This window comes from Arachis ipaensis, chromosome B3, assembly GCF_059453495.1.
Source record: "Arachis ipaensis isolate K30076 ecotype BB chromosome B3, ASM5945349v1, whole genome shotgun sequence".
Classification (NCBI taxonomy): Eukaryota; Viridiplantae; Streptophyta; class Magnoliopsida; order Fabales; family Fabaceae; genus Arachis; species Arachis ipaensis.
This window is the reverse complement of record NC_142438.1, coordinates 96,525,193-96,546,682: the sequence shown is the minus strand read 5'-3', so window position 1 is coordinate 96,546,682 and position 21,490 is coordinate 96,525,193.

Here is a 21,490-nt window from a genome sequence, read left to right as displayed (position 1 = left end):
ATGTGAATGTGTGTTGAGACTCTGCTTGCCCCCTGGCTCTACTCTGTATTTTTGGGCCAAAAACAGGGTCCAAAACAACCCAGAAATCGCCCCCAGCGTCTTCTGTAATTGTAGCATGTGACGCACGTCACGCGTACGTGTCGCTGGGCTTCTGTGCTTGTCACGCGTACGCGTCAGTCACGCGTACGCGTCGCTATATGATGCGCCAATGCACGCGCACGCGTCAGCCATGCATGCGTGTCGCTCCTCGCTGCTTAGCTTCTTAGTTTCTTGTGTTCCTTCCACTTTTGCAAGCTTCCTCTCTATCCTCTAACCCATTCCTGCCCTATATAGCCTGAAAACACTTAACACACAGATCACGACATCGAATGGTATAAAGGAAAATAAAAAATAGATAATTTAAAGGCTTAGGAAGCAGGTTTTCAATCATGGAACAAAATTAGGAAGGATTTCTAAAACCATGTAGTTTGTATGAATAAGTGTGCGAAGAACTAATAAAAACCACTCAATTTAGCACAAGATAAACCATAAAATAGTGGTTTATCAATCTCTCCACACTTAAACATTAGCATGTCCTCATGCTAAGCTCAAGGAAACCAAAAAAATGAAGGGAAAAAGTAAGACTCATGCAATGCAACCTATGTATATGATGCAACTATATGCTCAGATGATTCTACTTACTTGGTTAAAAGTAAAAAGTTCTCCAAGACAAACATAAATCATATTCCACTAATTCAAATCACACAATAAGGTACAAGTAAACTTGTAAGAAGATAGCTCATGAAGGCCGGGAACACAGAATTAAGCATTGAACCCTCACTGGAAGTGTATATGCACTCTAATCGCTCAAGTGTCTAGGGTTAATTCACTCTAGTATCCTCTAGTCATGCTTTCTAAAACTTTGTTCTTCATCTAACCAATCAACAAATATTTAGTATACGAATGCAAACATCATGAGGGCTTTTCAAGGTTGTAATGGGGCTAAGGTAAGGGTGATGATATATGTATGGCCAAGTGAGCTATAATTTGAATCTTTGACTAACCTAAGTTCTCACCTAACACATGCACACACGCTATATAATTCTAAAATCATGCTTAGCTACCCAAAGTCTCACTTTTGTAAAATTTCACACACTCATGTATCAGTCTTAATTCCATCTCATATGCATTGATCTTTTTATTGAACTTAACATTGGGGTAATTTTGTCCCCTATTCATTTATTCCTTTGTCTCTTTTTTTATATATATAATTGAAAGCATAATATATCAATGCATATGGTTTCTCTAATTTTACACGAGTGAGCATCCAAATTCCTAATATTTGTCAATAAGAGCAAAACACATTCTCATCAACCATAGTTCCCACATTTCCCCACACTTAGTTGACACACAATCTCTATCTTAAGCTAACCAAAGATTCAAATAGGACAATTAATTGTTTTTCCGCTTAAGGCTAGTGATGTGGTAATATAAAGAACAAAAAAAAGGGTTAAGAAGGCTCACAGTGACAAACAAAGGCAGATAAAATGGTAGGTTATTTGGGATAAGTGAGCTAATATCAAATGATGGCCTCAATCACATATATGCATGAATATACACTAAATAATGGACATATAGAATGGAATAAATCAAAGATTGCAATCATAGAGAAGAAAACACACAAGAATAAAAATCATGGTTGAATAATGTAACCATATAATTAAGCTCAATCTCACAGGTTGTGTGTTCTTAGCTCTAAACCATGTTCCAAATTAACATCTTCAAACAAGTTTAACAAAAAATTTTTGATTTGAATTAGTGAAATGCTATAAAATAGGGTCTTGAAAAGAAACTCATTACTTCAATCAAGTAGAACATACATGCAAACAACTACTACCATGCAATCTATCCTATCTAACAAAAGAGAAATATAATATTGGTGTTAAGAGAGAGAGATTTTACCTTCGAAAGTCAGGTGCTGACCTCCCCACACTTAAGTTTTGGCACAGTCTTCCGTGCCATCAATAAGGAACAAGGTGAGGTTGGGAGCATCGCCTCCACTGTCCGGCTCATCACGGTTCTCCGTGCTGGCATGTGAAGTAGAGTCCGAGGTATCTTTCTCTTCCGGAGGTGGGGGAGTACTAAGAATGAGCTCCTTCAGATAAGTGTATCGATGCTTGTTGCGGTGATCTAATTGCTCCATCCGCCGGTCTTGCCAGTCTAACCTCTGAAGGATCTGAAGGAACATCTGAGTGCTGGATGGTGCATGAGGTGTGGATGATGGTGAAGCGGAAGAAGAAGGAGTGTCTAAGAACGGGCCTGCATACCGGCTCGTAGAAGGTACTGCGGGTCTGATATACTTTCCATTCAGGACATACAGATCATCCCTAGGGATCATGGCCTTCATATCCCCAGCCCGATAGGAGACTCCCGCTGCAGAGACCAAATCTATAACCAGTGCAGGGAAAGGTAGGTTGTCCGCTATCTGCACGTGTCCCATGGCCTTCCGGATGAGTCGGGGTAAGTTGAGAGGTTGCTCCGTAAGAATGCACCAGATGAGAACAGCCATGTCAGCAGTGAAGGTAGACTCATGGGTTCTTGGAAAGATGTAGTGAGACATAATCTGTGCCCACACGCGAGCCTCCAAGGTAAGTGATTGGGCCGAGATGCTCTTGGGTTTTGGTTGGTGTTGTCTATAGATCCATTGGCTGCCAGGTTGGGCTATAACTCCAAGGACGCTGTTCTAGTTGAACTGATATGTCTGGCTCTTAAGTTGGGCCTCTTGATAGGCTTCCAACCCCTCTGGGCTAGGTAGAAGATCCAGTACTCTCTGAATGGCACCTTCGGAGATGGGGACTTGCTGTTGGCGAACATAGACAGACTGCAGGGTAGACGAGTGGAAGTTGGAATAGAATCTGACTATCCAAGATAGATTGGCCTACCGTGGCTGCCTCCTTAAGAATCGCCACTATCTCCTTTCAATGTGGGGCTCCACAAAGTCAACAAAATGTGTTGGAAGGATGAGTAAATGTTCATTGTTGTAGTTTCTCTCTGCCAGGATGGAGAACATTGAAAAACCCCAATTTTGTGGTTTATCTTGTGCTTAATTTGGGGGATTTTATCACCTTTTCTCACATTTATTCAATGAAATAGCATGGTTTTGCAATTCTCCCTTGATTTGTGCTTAAACGTGAAAACATGCTTTTTAGGCCCTAAAATTGGTGATTTTAATTCACTTTAATTCCATTCGATGCCTTGATATGTTTGTTGAGTAATTTCAAGTTCATAAGGCAAGTATTGGATGGAAGAAGTGAGGAGAAAAGCATGCAAAGTGGGAGAACTCATCAAGCCTGACCTCTTCGCACTTAAACGACCATAACTTAAGCTACAGAGGTCCAATGAGGCGGTTCCAGTTGCGTTCGAAAGCTAACATCCAGGGCTTAGAAATGATATAAAATTTTCTATATGTTACTTCGCGTATAGGGGCGCGCACGTGCCATGTACGCGTGCGCGCCGATTGAGCACGTGGTTCATTAAAGTAAAATTGTGGACAGCGATTTCTAGCTCATTTTTGGCCCAATCCAACTCATTTCTGATGCTATTGAACCTAAGGATTGAGGGGGGAATGAACCAAGTAGTCATAGTTTAGTTTTCATCATATTTTAGGGTAGAAATTAGAGAGAGAGGCTTTCTCCTCTCTCTAGATTTAGGATAGAAATTAGGATAAAATTAGGTTAATCACTCTCAAATCTCTCTTTCAATTCTTGTTTTGATTTCAATTCTCTTTATGTTTTAGTGTTCTATTGTCTTAATCTTTTTAGTTTCTCTTGTTAATTTCTTATTTTACTCTCTTGTATGTTGATGAACAATTGCTGGATCTTGATTTCTTTTAATGCAATTTTATGTTTCCATGTCTCTTTTATGTTTATCTTAATTGCTATTGTTGATTTCTTGCTTGTGGTAGTTATGGATTTCCTTTAATTCTTGCATTTTATGATGTTTACTTTCCTTGCACACTAAGTGTTTGATAAAATGTTTCCTTTAGTTTTTGAGTAGTTCTCTTGACTCTTGGCCTAGGCTAAGGGAATTGAGTGACCTTGAGTCATTGGGTCTCATTGAATTGGTGATTTGAGACCCCTTGGTGATCAATTTGATACTCATTGATGCCAACCCACTACTAATCTAATTAGTAGGTAGGTTGGGACTTATGGGTTGATGTGATCAAGCCTATTTGATGTACTTCAAGTTTAGGAGTAGACATTATGTACTTAAAGCTTTTAGAAGTAGATTTAATGGGTTGGTACCTCATAATTGTCAATATATGATTTGTAGACAAGGATGGTGATGTCTAGCCAAGAGTTCTTTTCCTTTCTTTTATTAGTTAATTATCCATTTACTTTTCTTGCCATTTAATTTCTTGCAAAAATATAAAACCAACCCCCTTACCCCCTTTATAGTCAATAATTGACCATTTCATTGCAATTCCTTGTGAGATGACCCGGAGTCTAAATACTCCGGTTAATTTTTATTTGGGGTTTGTTACATGTGACAACCAAATTTTTGATTGAGAGGATTGTTTGTTGGTGTAGAACTATACTTGCAACGAGAATTCATTCATTTGAGGAAATTCTATATCCATGACAATTTTCTTAAATCAAAATGGCGTCTTTGCTGGGTAGTTGCAATGGTGTTATATTATTGGCTATTGTGAATATGTGAATATGTTTGCCTTTTGCTCATTTCTTAGTTTTTGTTAGCTTTAGGACTTTGTTCTCATTTTTGTTAGTTTTTTTTTCATTTGCTATTATGAATTCTCATCCTCACTTTAGCTATGAGTTTGGCTCAATTTATATTGCAGGGAATAGAAGCTTCAATGGGAATGTGCATCAAGGGTTTGGGAATCAAAGATGGGAGGAGCCTCAAAGGATTGATCACCCTTCTTGGTGACAACAACCTCCGATTTCTTATGGGTATAATTCTAATCCTAATGCATATCAATCTAATGGATGTGGTGACCTTTATTGTGATTGTCAACAACTACCACCACATGCCTATGAACCACCCCGTCAACATAACTTTGAACTACCTTACTCACAAGCCCCCTACCACCAAACACCTCATTATGACCCTAATCCTTATCCATCATACCAACCACCTTATGAACCATATGAACCATATATTGAACCACCACCATTCCAACACAATTACTCTCAAGAACCACCTCGATATACACCATCTCCATACCCTTACCAAGATAAACTAACTTCCAATTATGAAACCTCCTTCCCAAACAATGAACCTTCTTTTTCCATACCACATCTAATGGATGATTCTCTCCAAGAATGTATTAGTTCTTACATTTGAAGGCAAGACGAGAACCAAAAGGTGTTCAAGGAGTTAGAAGCCAAGATAGCTACCATAGCGGAAGCCGTTAACAATATGGTCTCCTCCCAACTAAGCCTAAGTAACCAAGGCACTCCCATTGACGAATGTGGAGAAGCAATCAAGGGGCCTAGTGAGAAAGTGAGTTTAGAGCTTCAAGGTGTAAAAGAAGGGTTGAAACAAGAATTGTCACATGGGGAGGAAGTTAAGATAATTGAGCCAGAAGAAGTGGTTGGAGCCTTTGAAGAGGTTGACCAAGAGATGTATTCAATCATTGAAGAATTCTTATGTACAATTGAATCCTCTCCAATTGGGTTTGACATAGAGGGTAAGGAAGAAGATACCTCACTTCCCATACCCTTGGTAAGCAATGAAGAAGAGATTGAATTAGAAGAAAGCCACCAAGAGGAAGAGATTGAGCAAGAAGCAAGCTCCACCATTGAAGATGATTCCACAACAACTAATGAGTCTTTTATTTGGAATTGATGAATCCCCTTCATTGTGTTGTGAAATTGATGACAAGGAAGACCGTGCACAACCTCCAACACATGGTTTGAGCAATGAAGGGTGTATAGAAGAAGTTGGTGAGCAAGAAATTGAAGTTGAAGAAGCTTGCAAAGAGGTGGAGGTAGTCGAGAAGGATCACAAGGGCGTAGACTTCACATTGGCTAAGTGTGAGAAGATCCCCCTTCCTAAGTCACCATCATCCCACACAATATTTAAGTGGGTAAAATTTCTATCCCTAAGCTTCACTTTCTTACTTGAATATGGTTTGATTGAAAATGATGGTCAACTTAGAGCTCTTTGTAGAGTTAAGAGTAGGAGAGAGTTGTGTAGTGGTTGGACACATCACTCTAAGTTCATGATGGTTGCATGCTCAAAGTTGAATGGAAATGGTTGGTGTAGAACCAAATCGCATGGGTCTAGGAGAATGTTTGGATGTTTACTTGAGAATTCGGATCACTTCTCACCCAATTGGAATCATGATGATCAATTTGAAGATGGGTGTCAAAACAAAGTGTGGGATCCCAGATCGCACAAGGAAAATCAACTTTGGGAGCTCATGGTTTATGATGAACTCCATCAAAGCTTGAAGATATTAACATTAAAGAATGGAGCTTATTGGAGACTCAAGCATTGGTGGATGTTCAAGGATAGCTTCAAGCACAAGCCACCTTAAGAGGAGCTCTCCATAAGTCCAACTTAAGGATAATAAACAAAAGTGCTAGGTGGGAGACACCCCACCATGGTAAATTCTTTTCATATTTCTCCTTTTGTACATATTGGTAATTAGTTTAATTTCATGTTTTGTTGAGTTGTTGAGTATAATTGGTAGTTTAGAAGGTTAAATAAGGTTTTATGGTGTTTTGGTAACTGTTTGGAGGTTTAGAATGCTTGGTTTGGTGCAAGAACTTGGAAAATTTTGAAAAATAGAGCACCAACCCGCGTGTGCACGCACCTGGCGCGTACGTGTGCCTCAAGCGTTTTCGATCATCCACGCGGACGCACCATGTACACGTATGCGTGGATGCAAAAATTCTACCCCCAGCCAAAAACCAGAGAGTTATGTCCAGTTTGTGCCTACTTTGTGCTAGCGACCCACGCGCAAGCGTGCACGACGCGTACACGTCGGTCGCCATCTGCACATCCGCGCATGCGCGCTCCTGGCGCGTACGCGTCCCTTTGGCCAAACTGCGCATCGGCGCGTAAGCGTGCATGACGCATCCGCGCCGGTAAAAAAAAAGAGTTTTTTTTTTCTTTTCTTTTCTCATCTTCCATTTTCTTTTGTCCATTGCATTCGCATACTTTTATTCTTTGCATTTTCATTTTGTTTTTATAGCCTATTTTTACTTTATTTTTCTTCAAGTTTCTTATTTTAATAATGGTGTTGAATGCTCTTACTCAATTATTGAGAATTTCTTGATTAATCTTGGTGCTTCTTGACTTGTTTGATATTGTTGGGTGATGAAACCTTTAAATCAATGCTTAACCCTTGATGATCCTTGTATCATTTGTGCATTGATATGAGCTTACATGTCTTCCATAACCCACTCTTTTTAGTTGAACTTGATGCTTTTGAGTGCTCTTCATGCTTTAACTTTGTTCTTGAATCAAGTGTTAGTTAATATGCCTTAACTTATATTGTTTTCTCACTCACATGTTGTAGCTACCATGTAGTGAGAACCTTACTCTTATCTGGCATTAGCCCTCGCCTATGTTCTATTTGCTTTGATATCTTTGTTGTAGGCTTAATTTCCTTTCTTTTTCTTTCCTTTTAGGTTGGCCACCGAAAGAGGAAAAGAAAAAGCTTCTAAATGGGGCAACAAACAAGTCTACCCCCACAACCCTTTGAAGAAACTCATCAATTGTAGCAACCCGTCTACTTTACTCTTCTTTGCATGCACCGAGGACGGTGCAAATTTCTAAGTGTGGGAAGGTCGTCCGACCGATCTCCATGGGTAACAATTTCTTTCTTTCAACACCAATTCTTGATTTCCTTTGCTAGTTAGTTGTTGCATTGCATGATAGATTGCATGTTAGTTAGAATTTGTACATATTTTACCACTTTTTCTTATGTTAGGACTACTTGGTTAGGGTGATGATTTCTTTTCCAAGAAACTGTTTTTAGGGCACCCTACCAATTTAAAAGAAAATTTGTGATAAACTTGCTTGAAGAATTTATTTTGGAACATGGTTTTTGAGCTAAGAACACAAGCATGTGAGTTTTGAGCCTAATTGTGCGGTTACATCATATAACCACTTATTTTCATTCTTATGTGCATTATTCTTTTTCTATGATTGTAATCTTTGATTTGTTTGATTCTATATGTCCATTATTCCATGTATACATGCATTTATATGATTGAGGCCATCATTTCATTTAGCTCACTTACCCAAATAGCCTACCTTTCATCAACCATTGTTAGCCAAATTTGATCCTATTTAATCCCTTTTATTCTTAATTTTTAGCACATCAACAACCCTAAGTGAAAAACAATAAATGTCCCTTAATTTGGATCTTTGATTAGCTTAGGCTAGTGAAGGTGTGTATCAATTGGGTATGGGAAACTTGGGACATTGGTAGAGGTAAAAGTGTAATTTTTATTTTTGTTAAAAATATTGAGAATTGGGTACATATTCATGCACTATATGTAAAACCATTGGCATTGATACGTTGGTATATACTTTAAAAAAATGATAAGGAAAAGAAAAAGAAAAAGAATATATATATATATATATATATATATATATACAAAGAAAAAAAAAAGAAATAAAAAGGGGACAAAAATGCCCCAAAGTGAAAGTTCAATAAAAATCAATGCATATGGAATGTTAATTAAAGAGAATGCATGAGTATGTGAAAAAGTGAGAATCATGGGTAGCTAGGTTGTGTATTAGAGTTGTATAGGTTGTTATATGTGTTTGGTGGGAGCTTAGGTTAATCAAAGATTCAAATTTCAAGCTCACTTGACCATATGCATCCTACCTTGACCCTAGCCCCATTACAACCTATGAATAAGTCCTCATGATGAATGTATGCATGCATTGAATAATTGTTGATTGTTAGATGAAAAACAAATCATGGAAAGCATGAGTACAAGATAATTGAGTGATTGACCCTATACACTTGAGCGACTAGAGCGGATACACTTCTGGTGAGGGTTCGATGCTCAATTCCTTGTTCCTGGCTTTCATGAGCTTTCTTCTTGCAAGTCTACTTGTACTATTATTTTGATATTCAAATTGGTAGGATTCATGAATCATCATACTACTTAGCCCTACTTGCTTATATATGTTCTTGGAGATTGATTTTCTTTTAATCAAGTAGGTAGAAGCATTTTGCATTTAGTTGCATTCATATAGATAGGTGCATATAGTTTATTTGCATTGAATAAATGTTCATACCCTTTTCTTGTCCTTCTTTATTCTTAGCATGAGGACATGCTTGGTTTAAGTGTGGAGAGATTTGATAAATCCCAATTTTGTGGTTTATCTTGTGCTTAATTTGGGGGATTTTATCACATTTTCTCACATTTATTCAATGAAATAGCATGGTTTTACAATTCTCCCTTGATTTGTGCTTAAATGTGAAAACATGCTTTTTAGGCCCTAAACTTGGTGATTTTAATTCACTTTAATTTCATTCGATGCCTTGATATGTTTGTTGAGTAATTTCAGGTTCATAAGGCAAGTATTGGAAGGAAGAAGTGAGGAGAAAAGCATGCAAAGTGGGATAACTCATGAAGAAATGAAGGAACCGTAAAGTTGTCAAGCCTGACCTCTTCGCACTCAAACGACCATAACTTAAGCTACAGAGGTCCAAATGAGGCGGTTCTTGTTGCGTTGGAAAGCTAATATCCGGGGTTTCGAAATGATATAAAAATTTTTATATGTTTCTTTGCGTATAGGGGCGCGCATGTGCCATGTACGCATGCGTGCCGATTGAGCACGTGGTTCATTAAAGTAAAATCGTGGCCAGCGATTTCAAGCTCATTTTGGGCCCAATCCAACTCATTTATGATGATATTGAACCTAAAGATTGAGGGGGGAATGAACCAAGTAGTCATAGTTTAGTTTTCATCATGTTTTAGGGTAGAAATTATAGAGAGAGATTTAGGATAGAAATTAGGATAAAATTAGGTTAATCACTCTCAAATCTCTCTTTCAATTCTTGTTTTGATTTTAATTCTCTTTATGTTTTAGTGTTCTATTGTCTTAATCTTTTTAGTTTCTCTTGTTAATTTCTTATTTTACTCTCTTGTATGTTGATGAACAATTGCTGGATCTTGATTTCTTTTAATGTAATTTTATGTTTCCATGTCTCTTTTATGTTTATCTTAATTGCTATTGTTGATTTCTTGCTTGTGGTAGTTATGGGTTTCCTTTAATTCTTGCATTTTATGATGTTTACTTTCCTTGCACACTAAGTGTTTGATAAAATGTTTCCTTTAGTTTTTGAGTAGTTCTCTTGACTCTTGGCCTAGGCTAAGGGAATTGAGTGACCTTGAGTCATTGGGTCTCATTGAATTGGTGATTTGAGACCCCTTGGTGATCAATTTGATACTCATTGATGCCAACTCACTACTAATCTAATTAGTAGGTAGGTTTGGACTTATGGGTTGATGTGATCAAGCCTATTTGATGTACTTCAAGTTTAGGAGTAGACATTACGTACTTAAAGCTTTTAGAAGTAGATTTAATGGGTTGGTACCTCATAATTGTCAATATATGATTTGTAGACAAGGATGGTGATGTCTAGCCAAGAGTTCTTTTCCTTTCTTTTATTAGTTAATTATCCATTTACTTTTCTTGCCATTTAATTTCTTGCAAAAATATAAAACCAACCCCCTTACCCCCTTTATAGTCAATAATTGACCATTTCATTGCAATTCCTTGTGAGACGACTCGGAGTCTAAATACTCCGGTTAATTTTCATTTGGAGTTTGTTACATGTGACAACCAAATTTTTGATTGAGAGGATTGTTTGTTAGTGTAGAACTATACTTCCAACAAGAATTCATTCATTTGAGGAAATTCTATACCCACGACAATTTTCTTAAATCAAACATCTGCTCACAGTAACGTTTAGTGAACCGTGCAGAGTCCCGTGCGGGAAATACTTGATGAATGGATTTTTGTGTGGTTTAGAATTTCACAAATAAAATCTCGTTGCAAGTATAGTTTCTAAACCAACAATAATCCTTTCATTCAAACATTTGATTGTCACAAGTAACAAACCCCTATGAAAATAACCGAAGTATTCAAACCTTAGATCGTTCTCCCTAGGAATTGCAATAAAGTGTTCTTGTTATTGGCTATGAAGTATGTTTTGGGGTTTTTGAATTAAGAGACAAGAAATGTAAATGGCAAAGGAAATAAACTAACAACTAGAAAAGCCTTGGCAATGTATGATAATTAGAAGTCCTATCCTAGTTATCCTTATCAATTGTGATGAGAATTATCCATTGCTCCCACTTAGTTAACCTCTAACTATGAAAGAAAGTCAAGTGGATGAATTAACTTGATTGCACAAGTCCTAGCCTAATCATAATAAAAGAGTAGATTTAGTGGGATTAAAATCAATTAGCAACTTCTAATTATCAATCAACAAAGGAGTTTGATAATTCAAGAGTCACCAATTACTCAACCAAAGCCAAGAGGAACAAAATCTAACTCATAGCTAAAAGAGGCATTTCATCAAACACATAAAAGGCAATAAAGGTAAACAACATAAATTGCAAGAATTAAAGAGAGATCTAACTACAAAGTCAATAGATCCATAATAGAAAATCAAAGCAACATGAAAAGACATGGAAATTATAAATTACATTAAAAGAGAAATAGAGATCTACATAACAATTCATAAAGCAAAAAGAAAATTGAAGCAAGAGAAGAAGTAGATCTAGATCTAAGAAATTAACCTAAACCTAATCCTAATTCTAGAGAGAAGAGAGAGCTTCTCTCTCTTGAAACTATCTTTCCCTCCAAAACTAAAACTAAACTAACTAGTTGACTAGATGGTTGATCCCTCTTCATTTCTTGGGTTAAATAGCATCAGAAATGAGTTGGATCTGGGCCTGGGAAGCCCAGAAATCGCCCCCAGTGGATTCAGTTTAAGTGGGTCATGTGCGAGCACCGACGCGTGTGCGTGGGTCACGCATACGCGTCGCTTGACAAATTGCTATCCACGCGTATGCGTCATGTACACGTACGCGTCGCCATGCGACTCCACAATCCACGTATGCGCGTCTGCTGCGCGTGCGCGTCGATCTCAATATTCCAAATCCTTGTTTCTTCATGAGTTCTCCACTTGCATGCTTTTCCTCTTCACCCCTTTGATCCATTCCTAGCCTTTCCAATCTGAATTCACTAACAAACATATCAAGGCATCTAGTGGAATCAAAGGTGAATCAAAATTAGCAATTAAGGGCCTAAAAAGCATATTTTCACACTTAAGCACAAATTAGGAGACAATCATGAAACCATGCCATTTCATTGAATAAATGTGGGTAAAAGGTCATAAAATCTCCTAAATTAAGCATAAGATAAATCCTAAAAATGGGGTTTATCAACCTCCCCATACTTAAACCATAGCATGTCCTCATGCTAAATCAAGAAGGAAACAAAGGGTATCAACATTTATTCAATGTAACAACTACTAGATACATCCTATCTAAATGCAACTACTTAGTCAAAATAAATCAATTCCCAAGAGAACATATATAGGCACAAGGGCTAAGGCAATAGCAAGCCTAATCCACAATTGAATTGAGTTATTAAATATTTTTATAAACTTACAAGAAGAGATGATCATAGGTGAAAACATGTAATTGAGCAATCGAACCCTCACCGGATGTGTTTACACTCTAATCGCTCAGTGTTTAGGGTTGATTCACTCAATTCTCCCCTAATCATGCTTTCCAAGATTTGTTCTTTGATAAACCATTGTTTTATGGTTTATATTGTGTTTAATTGTGTGGTTTTATCAAATCTTTACCCACTTATTCATATGATTAGCATGTATTTACAATTCCTTCCCAAAATTACTCCAGGGTTGAAAACTTGCATCCTAGAGACTTTTAATTATGTATTTTAATTCTCCTTTATTCCATTCGATGCCATGATCTATGTGTTAAGTGTTTCAGGCTTTATAGGGCATGAATGACTTGGAAATTGGAGAGGAGGCTTGCAGAAATGGAAGGAACACAAGAAATTAAGGAGATGACCAGCGAGAAGCGATGCGGACGCATGGCTCACGCGACCGTGCGAAACAGAGGAAATTACAGTGACGCGCTCGCGTGCCTAACACGAACGCATGGATTGGAAACTGCACAAGTGACGCGAATGCGTGGACGACGCGCATGCGTGTTAAGGCAAAATGCTGGATGACGCGAATGCGTGGATGACGCGATCGTGTGACGTGCACGATCTACAGAATTTGCAGAATTCGCTGGGGGCGATTTTGGACCATGTTTTGACCCAGTTCTCGGCCCAGAAAAGCAGATTAGAGCCAGGGGACATGCATAGACCAAGAACAACATTCATTCCGCATAATTTTAGTTTTTAGATATAGATTTACTCCTCCTCTAGGTTTTCTCTCTACACATTCATAGTTCTTAGGATTTTGTTTTTATTGCTTTTTGGATTGGGATATTGAGAAGAGTTATTACCTCCGTCAAGACTTCATCATTCTAGTTTGTTTCCTTACTTGTCACTTACTCTTTCATATCTTTAATTTGTTCAGAATTACTATTGGATTATTTTTAGAGTTTATTAATACAAGAACTATTTTCATTTTTAATTGATCTTTTTTTTATTATTATTTATCATGTCTTCCTTTATTTCCCTTTCTTATTTTGTGAAGTTTACAATCATAATGAGCGAGTAGTTCCATAACTTGATTGGGAGTTGGTTGAAAGGAGAACCTTGAGTTGGAATGCTCAAGAGTAAAATTATAATTGGGTTATCGTTGGGTCGCCCTCTAGTCACTGACACTAGTCCTTCCCAAGGGAGAGGATTGGAACTTGTGAATAGAAACTGACTTCCAACTTGCTTAACTTTCCTTTATCTGGTAAAGGATAACTGAGCAGAACAACCTTCAATTATCAATTAATCTTGGGAGAACTCCAACAAGGATAGGAGTTCCAACTAATCTACTCCCGGTCAAGGATTTTATTTAAATTACATAAATTCGCTGATTTAATTTCCTGTTTATCAAACTTAAACCCTTTTGAAAAACATCTGATTAATAAAATAGCACATCTTTCTGTAACTCATTGGGAGACGACCTGGGATTCATACTCCCAGTATTTTAATTCTAATTTTGTGACAATCCTTCTAAATTGATAAGCGGATTTTTGTTGGTTAAGAACTGTACTTGCAACGTATCCCTTATAATAATTTCTTAACCCGCCAATTTCCGCCACGTTGGTGCACGAAATTGTGATCATCAACAATGGCGCCAAAGGACTTGGAGCTCTTAAACATGAATCACACTTTGTCACAATTCCGCACAACTAACCAGCAAGTGTACTGGGTCGTCCAAGTAATACCTTACATGAGTAAGGGTCGATCCCACGGAGACTGTCGGCTTGAAGCAAGCTATGGTAACCTTGTAAATCTCAGTCAGGCGAATTCAGATGGTGATGGACAATTGATAATTAAAAGATAAATAAAACATAAAATAAAGATAGAGATACTTATGTAATTCTATGGTTGGAATTTCAGATAAGCGTATGAAGATGCTTTGTTCCTCCTGAACCTCTGCTTTCCTATTGCCTTCTTCCAATCATTCATACTCCTTTCCATGGCAAGCTTTACGTTGGGCATCACCGTTGTTAATGGCTACTTCCCGTCCTCTCGTGAAAATATTCTACGCACGCTGTCATCGCATGATGCACACAAAACTTGTCTCTCAACAAATTTTCTTCGTCAAGTGTACCGAATTTGTCGTCAAGTAAAAAATCACAATAGAATGAGGTCGAATCCCATAGGGATTGATTGATTAAGCAACTTTAATTAGAGGAATGTTCTAGTTGAGTGAACCAGAATTTGATTTAAGATTTGCAGAAAGTTAAATGGCGGGAAAGTAAATAGCAGAAACAATAAATGCTAGAATTAAAGAGCTGAATATAAATGGCGAAAAGTAAATTGCAGAATCTTAAACGGGAATGGGGTAATTGCTCATAAAAGTAAATGGCAGAAATTAAAGAGAATGGGTACGATCAGAAATGGGGAGTTCATTGGGCTCAGGAGATTTTGCATTCTCCGGATCAAGTTCATTTTCATCTCTTCCTCAATCAATGCATTCATTGATCTCCTTGGCAATCTTAAGTGATCGAATTCCAATTTCTTGGTAATTCAATCTCTCAAATCTTGATCAATAGCCAATTCCTTGGTCAACTGCTCATGAGAAGAGATGAAGTATGGTCACTGATTATACCACATGCATTTCCCAAATCAAGTGTTGGTAGGATTATAGTCACATATCCATCCAAACCCAATTTGGTCTAGCATGAGAAAGCATTTCTAGCATGATCTCTTCATTCCTCTTTCAAGGTTCAGAAGAGATCCAAGTTTGAATAGCTTCTTTTCCAAGATAACTACCCAATTGGATGAAGATCGAAAGCTTTCTAGTAAAATCAAGAGAAAAGATAGAAGAAGGAGAATGAAAACTAATATTGATCCATCAAATTACAACAGAGCTCCCTAACCCAATGAAAGGGGTTTAGTTGTTCATAGCTCTGGAAAATGAAAACCAAGATGGAGAATACATGATGAAAGTAAAACTAGAAGTGTAGAGAAAGTAAAATACAAAGAGTAGTTCTACGCCAAAGGCTCCCTAAAGTTTCCAACTCCCTCGCTAATTCAAAGCTACTCCTATATATACTACTCTTCTCATCTTCTAGTTGGCTCTTCAAGTCTTGGGTATGGGCCTCTGAATCTTGAGTTTGAAGCAGTTATCCTTTTTATTGGGCTTAGCTTTGCTTGCAGAGAGAAAAGGTGAAGTAGGCAGGGACTTTGACTCAGGACGTTAGTGGTGTCAACGTTAAGTGAAAGTGTGGGTTCGAGAACGTTAGTGACAATCACCTTTTTCACTAACGTTCCTAACCCAAATATGATCACGTTGACTTCAACGTTAGTGGCACTAACGTGACCACTAACATTGCCTCTTGGTCCTTCGCACATGTTATTGGGACTTACCTTTCCCAATAACGTGGAGAGTCCTCCCTTGTCCCTACTTAGAGTCCACGTTAACTAGGTTAACGTGGCTTCTAATGTAGCAGTGCCAATTCTTCGAGAACGTTAGTGACACTTACCTTTGTCACTAACATTCCAATGTGCCCCTATTTCCAACGTTAGAGTCCATGTTAACTAAGTTAACGTGGCTTCTAATGTAGTCATGCTAGCCATCTCCAACGTTAGTGACAAAGGTGATTGTCACTAACGTTGGCTCATCATTTCTTTATCCACGTTAGCTTCCACGTTAACTAAGTTAACGTGGGAGTTAACGTTGCTCATGGTGGCTCTTGGTGGTTCACCCCAACGTTAGTGACAAAGGTAAGTGTCACTAACGTTGGCTATCAATTGCTCTCTCCACGTTAGCTTCCACGTTAACTAAGTAAACGTGGGAGTTAACGTGGCTTATGGAGGCTTGGCCAACGTTAGTGACAAAGGTGAATGTCACTAACGTTGGCTTCTCTTTTGCTTCTTAACGTTAGAGTCCACGTTAACTAAGTTAACGTGGCAACTAACGTGGCCAATTATGAGCTTGGTCCAACGTTAGTGACAAAGGAGAGTGTCACTAACATTGGCCTTGTTGTCTTCTTCCACGTTAGAGTTCACGTTAACTTAGTCAACGTAACTCTTAACATGGGCTTATGATGGCTTCGAGGGCATTATTGGCGATTACCTTTCTCATTAACTTTGCAAGTTAGCACCCATTCCACGTTAGAGGTCACGTTAGTGGGACTAACGTGGCTGCTAACGTGGTTCTTCCTTGCTTCCTTTGTCCTGAAATCAAGCAATAAAGTGCATCAAAGTTCTAATCCAAATCATGAGACATGCATCCTCTAATTTGTCATATAATTCATGCAAAATTCTCATGAAATCATATAAAGTGCACAATGTATGCTTGAATCAAGATGTAAGTGAATATCTACCCAAAACTAGCTTATTTTCTAAGAAAATGCATGAAGCTACCTTAAAAACAGTAAAGAAAAGGTCAGTGAAACTGGCCAAAATGCCCTGGCATCACAACACCAAACTTAAAGCTTGCTTGTCCCTAAGCAAGTACTGGAACAAGAGAATGATGAATGGAATGCCAAGAGAAAATGAGTCATTCTTGTGGAAGTCATGTCCCTGGTTTTATGGTGGTTTCATGCATAGCAACTTAGGTTCATTCCTTCACTGGCTTTCAGACCTTTATCATGTTCTAGAATACTCACTTGATTGCATCCCATGAGACTTTTATTCATTGATCCTTTTGTTGTCATTTCAGGGCTTATTTGTGTTCTTAGGCTAAGTGCTCTATAAGGGGGCAACTCTTTAGAATAAGCTTTCAGCGAACACTCCTGAACCAGTTAGTTCAAGGTGCAAAGTGTTGAAGCACCCCTAAGGACTTACTTCCTCAAGTCTCTCCCCCATACATACACACCACAGGCACATGGTTTGTTTATTTTCTTTCCTTGAGGTCTTGGTGTCCAGCACCTCTTTGGGTTACTAAATGTTCTGTAGCAAAGATTGCTTTTGATAGTGGACTTTCAGTTGATAATCCCGGGTTAGTTAACCTAAGTTACCAGGTGATAAAGCACCTGATGACAAGTCATCTAAGCCTATTTTAGCTAGTCTTTTTCTTTTGTTTTCATTAGAATTATGCACTTTCTGGAGCTACAAGCAAGCTAATTGAGTAGATTTTCATGTTTCCCTTGATTGAACCAACCATATATGAATTTATGCCATTTCATGAGGTTTTGTGCTATATTTGTTGCATATTATGAAAGAATGAAGATCTCATGATTTTGAGCATAGCTTTGATGAGTTTGGTTGATTAATGATAGGTGAAGAAAGCTTGGAGAAAGGTTGAAGCAAAGAGGAATGGCTAGAAGTGAAGAATGGAATAAGTGAAAATTGAACCAGAGGCATGAAGTTAGCCCCAACGTTAGCCCCCTAACTTGGAGGCTAACGTTGGGCATGAAAAATCACTCCCTGGACTCCCCACATTTGAGCCAACGTTAGCCTCCTAACTTGGAGGCTAACGTTGGCAAGAGAAACTTGAAACTCATCCCTGGGCCAGCCAACGTTTGCGCCAACGTTAGCCCCCTAACTTGGAGGCTAACGTTGGCACATGAGTTATAAAGGGGGAGAAGGCCAACGTTTGCGCCAACGTTAGCCCCCTAACTTGGAGGCTAACGTTGGCACATGAATCACAAAGGGAGGGGCACCAACGTTTGCGCCAACGTTAGCCCCCTAACTTGGAGGCTAACGTTGGCACCACTAGCACTAAGCAAGGCCAACGTTAGGGTCAAAGTTAGACCCCTAACGTTGGCACCATCGTCCAAACCAGGGAATCATGCTTGCTGCTATGAAAAGTTAGGGTCAAAGTTAGACCCCTAACTTTGGCCCTAACGTTGGGACCAACTTTGGCTAACTTCAAAACCGGTTCAATTGGTTCACTTCGGTTCTTCTTCAAACTTCAAGAGCAATCAACCAAGGCCTCTTTCAACCCAATTCCACCAAGAACAAAGGCCCAACTCAAGGCTTGAAGATCATTTTGGAAAGTGTATAAATAGGATAGAATTCAAGTTATTAAGGGAGATTTCCTTTTAGAATTTTCAATATAGTTTTCGGAGAGCTTTTAAACTTGAGTGAACTTTAATTTCTTGCTTTCATTGCTTTCAATTTCATTTTACATTTGTCTTGGATCTTGGATTGGAGAATTGAAGAAATTCTGTTTCAATCTCAATCTTGGATCTCTCTGTTTCTTTACTATTATTTGAATTTCATTTCCGGTTCATTGTTCTTCATCTCTTTTCTTTGCAATTTACAATTTCCTTGCTATTGTTCTTGTTGGATCTAGGAAGGCATTGAGATCTAGACTTGGTTTTCTAGTCTCTGGGTCCTGAGATCTGAATTTCTCATTTCAATTCCCTGTTTATTGCTTTTTCTGTTCATTTACTTTACTGCTTCAAGATCCGGTTCAATCCCAATTCCCTTTCCCTCTGCTGTTTGATGCAATTTAGTTTTTCCTTGTTTAAATTCTGCAAATCCATTCCCCAATTCCCTTTACATTTCAAGCAATTTATATTCCGTGCACTTTAAGATTCCGCAATTTACATTTCTTGCACTCTAAGTTTCTGCCATTTAATTTCTTGTTCTTTAAGATTCAGCAATTTAATTTCCTGCTTTCTTTAATTTCATGCAATTTACATTCTGCAAGTCACAAATCACTCAACCAACACTTGATTCGCTTGACTAAATCAACCACTAAACTAAAATTGCTCAATCCTTCAATCCCTGTGGGTTCGACCTCACTCCCGTGAGTTTTTATTACTTGATACGACCCGGTACACTTGCCGGTTGGATTTGTGATGTTTTGTGAGAGATTCGTTTTTCACCAAAATATCTCATCAAGTTTTTGGCGCCGTTGCCGGGGATTGATTAGATTGACAATGATTAAGCGAGGTGGTGATCTAGATCAAGCACTTTTTTTTTTATTTTTGACTAACCCACTAACTGTTTGAAGTTTTGCCTGAGCTAATAGAAACCTCATTCTAGCAATAGAGTGAAATTTCCTTGGCTCATCCTGCTGAATATGATTTTCATAATTTGAAAAACAAACGAGAGGAGTGGTTTTCATTCGTTTCTCTCTCAAGTTTGCCAACTGTTTGATACTTTGTATCAACTGATCCTTCAATCATATCCTGGCCTGAATATGCTCTATCTTCACTTGAATTGGTTGTGACTGTGCAGATCATGGAAGGGAACTCAACAAATTCGAGCAATCATGAGAATAATACCCCCACCATGGACGATAATGTAACCCATGGTTCGAAGCAACTATCCACAGCCATGAATGATGTTGCCCAATGGTTTGAAGCCTTTCCACAAGGAAGCATTATCAGATGGGAAGAACTGATGAATGGACTCCTAGTCAAATTTAACCCATCACAAAGAATTGTTAAGCAAGAGGCAGAAGTGCATCCATTAGAGAAAGAAATTGAAGGTGCTCGTGCAGTAATAAGCCAAAACAAGCAGATGCATCAGCAGACTCTACAACAATTAGATATGATGGCTAAAAAAATCATTGAGTTGAGACATGCTGTAGTACATACATACAACCTGACTCAAAGCTCATATGGGTGTAATCAAGCTGAACAAAGCTTTGGGGCCATTAACCATGAGCAACAAAGCTATGAGCAACAGCAAGCTCCAAGCAATCACTCTAGCATGCTCCAGAACAGACCTCAGAATGATGTGTACAATCCACCTTGGAGGACTCATTCTAATGGGAGGGGGGTTGAGAACCAAAATCAAAGACCAAGGGACTTCAACTGCAATAACCCCAACTTCAAAAATCAACTTAAAACACACCCCCACAACAACAGTCATACACACCTCCAACCCCGTCCTACCTCACCATTCGCTCAAAATGACATTCATCAACCACCACAACTGCCACAACCACTTCCAACCTTTCAAAGGATCTATATTCTAGAAATGCTGATGGAGAGGTCCATAAGAATTCAAGAAATGATGGCAATAGAGCGGGAAGAAATAAAGAAGCATCAAAAGATGATAAGCAAGAACCAGGAGGCTTCACTCAGAAGACTTGAAAGGCAGGTGGAACAATTAGTGCAAAACCTTGCTGAATTGGGTGAAAAAAAGGGGACTCTGAACCCAAAGAGCCATGAAAAGGATTCTGTGTTAAAAGAGAAGGGAGTCATGGAGGAAAATAAGAAGGCTATGGAAAGAGAAACAGAGGGAAGGAAGCCCATAGCAAGAGGAGGAAACCTGAGGCAACAGAAGCCTCAACTTCCATAAGCACAGAGTGAAGGATGTCAAGCTAGTGACAATAAAAGAGCGCTTGTTAGGAGGCAACCCAACCGGAGGTAACTATCTTTTCATATCTATTTCAATAAAAGGGTTAATTAGTTTTATCTATTTTGCAAGAAGCTAAGTTTGGTGTACACACCAAAACAATATAAAGGAGAATAAAGGATTCTAAGTTTGGTGTTTCACCAAAATCCCATTATAAAACACATTCTCACTCTCTGCATAATGATGACTTCAAGCATGATGGATGAACTAGTTAACTATTCTGCTGTTTCCTAGTTTTCAGTTTTGTCATTTTTGAAAAAGAAAAAGAGTTTTACACATGGTTAATCTGATGCACAAGAACCATTGGCAAGGTACTAAGTTAGGTGTTCTCACACCAAAGTAAGTACAAAGGCCCACAAATAAATCCTGCATGCTAACCATTGTTTCTAAGTGCTTGGGGAACAAGCAACTTTCAATATCATTGCAGAATATCATACAAGCTGTTGGAAGGATTAAGCATCATCAACCAAAGAAATAAAAGATGAACCTAAAGGCCAGCAATGATGATGATGAGAAGAAAGAAAGCAAG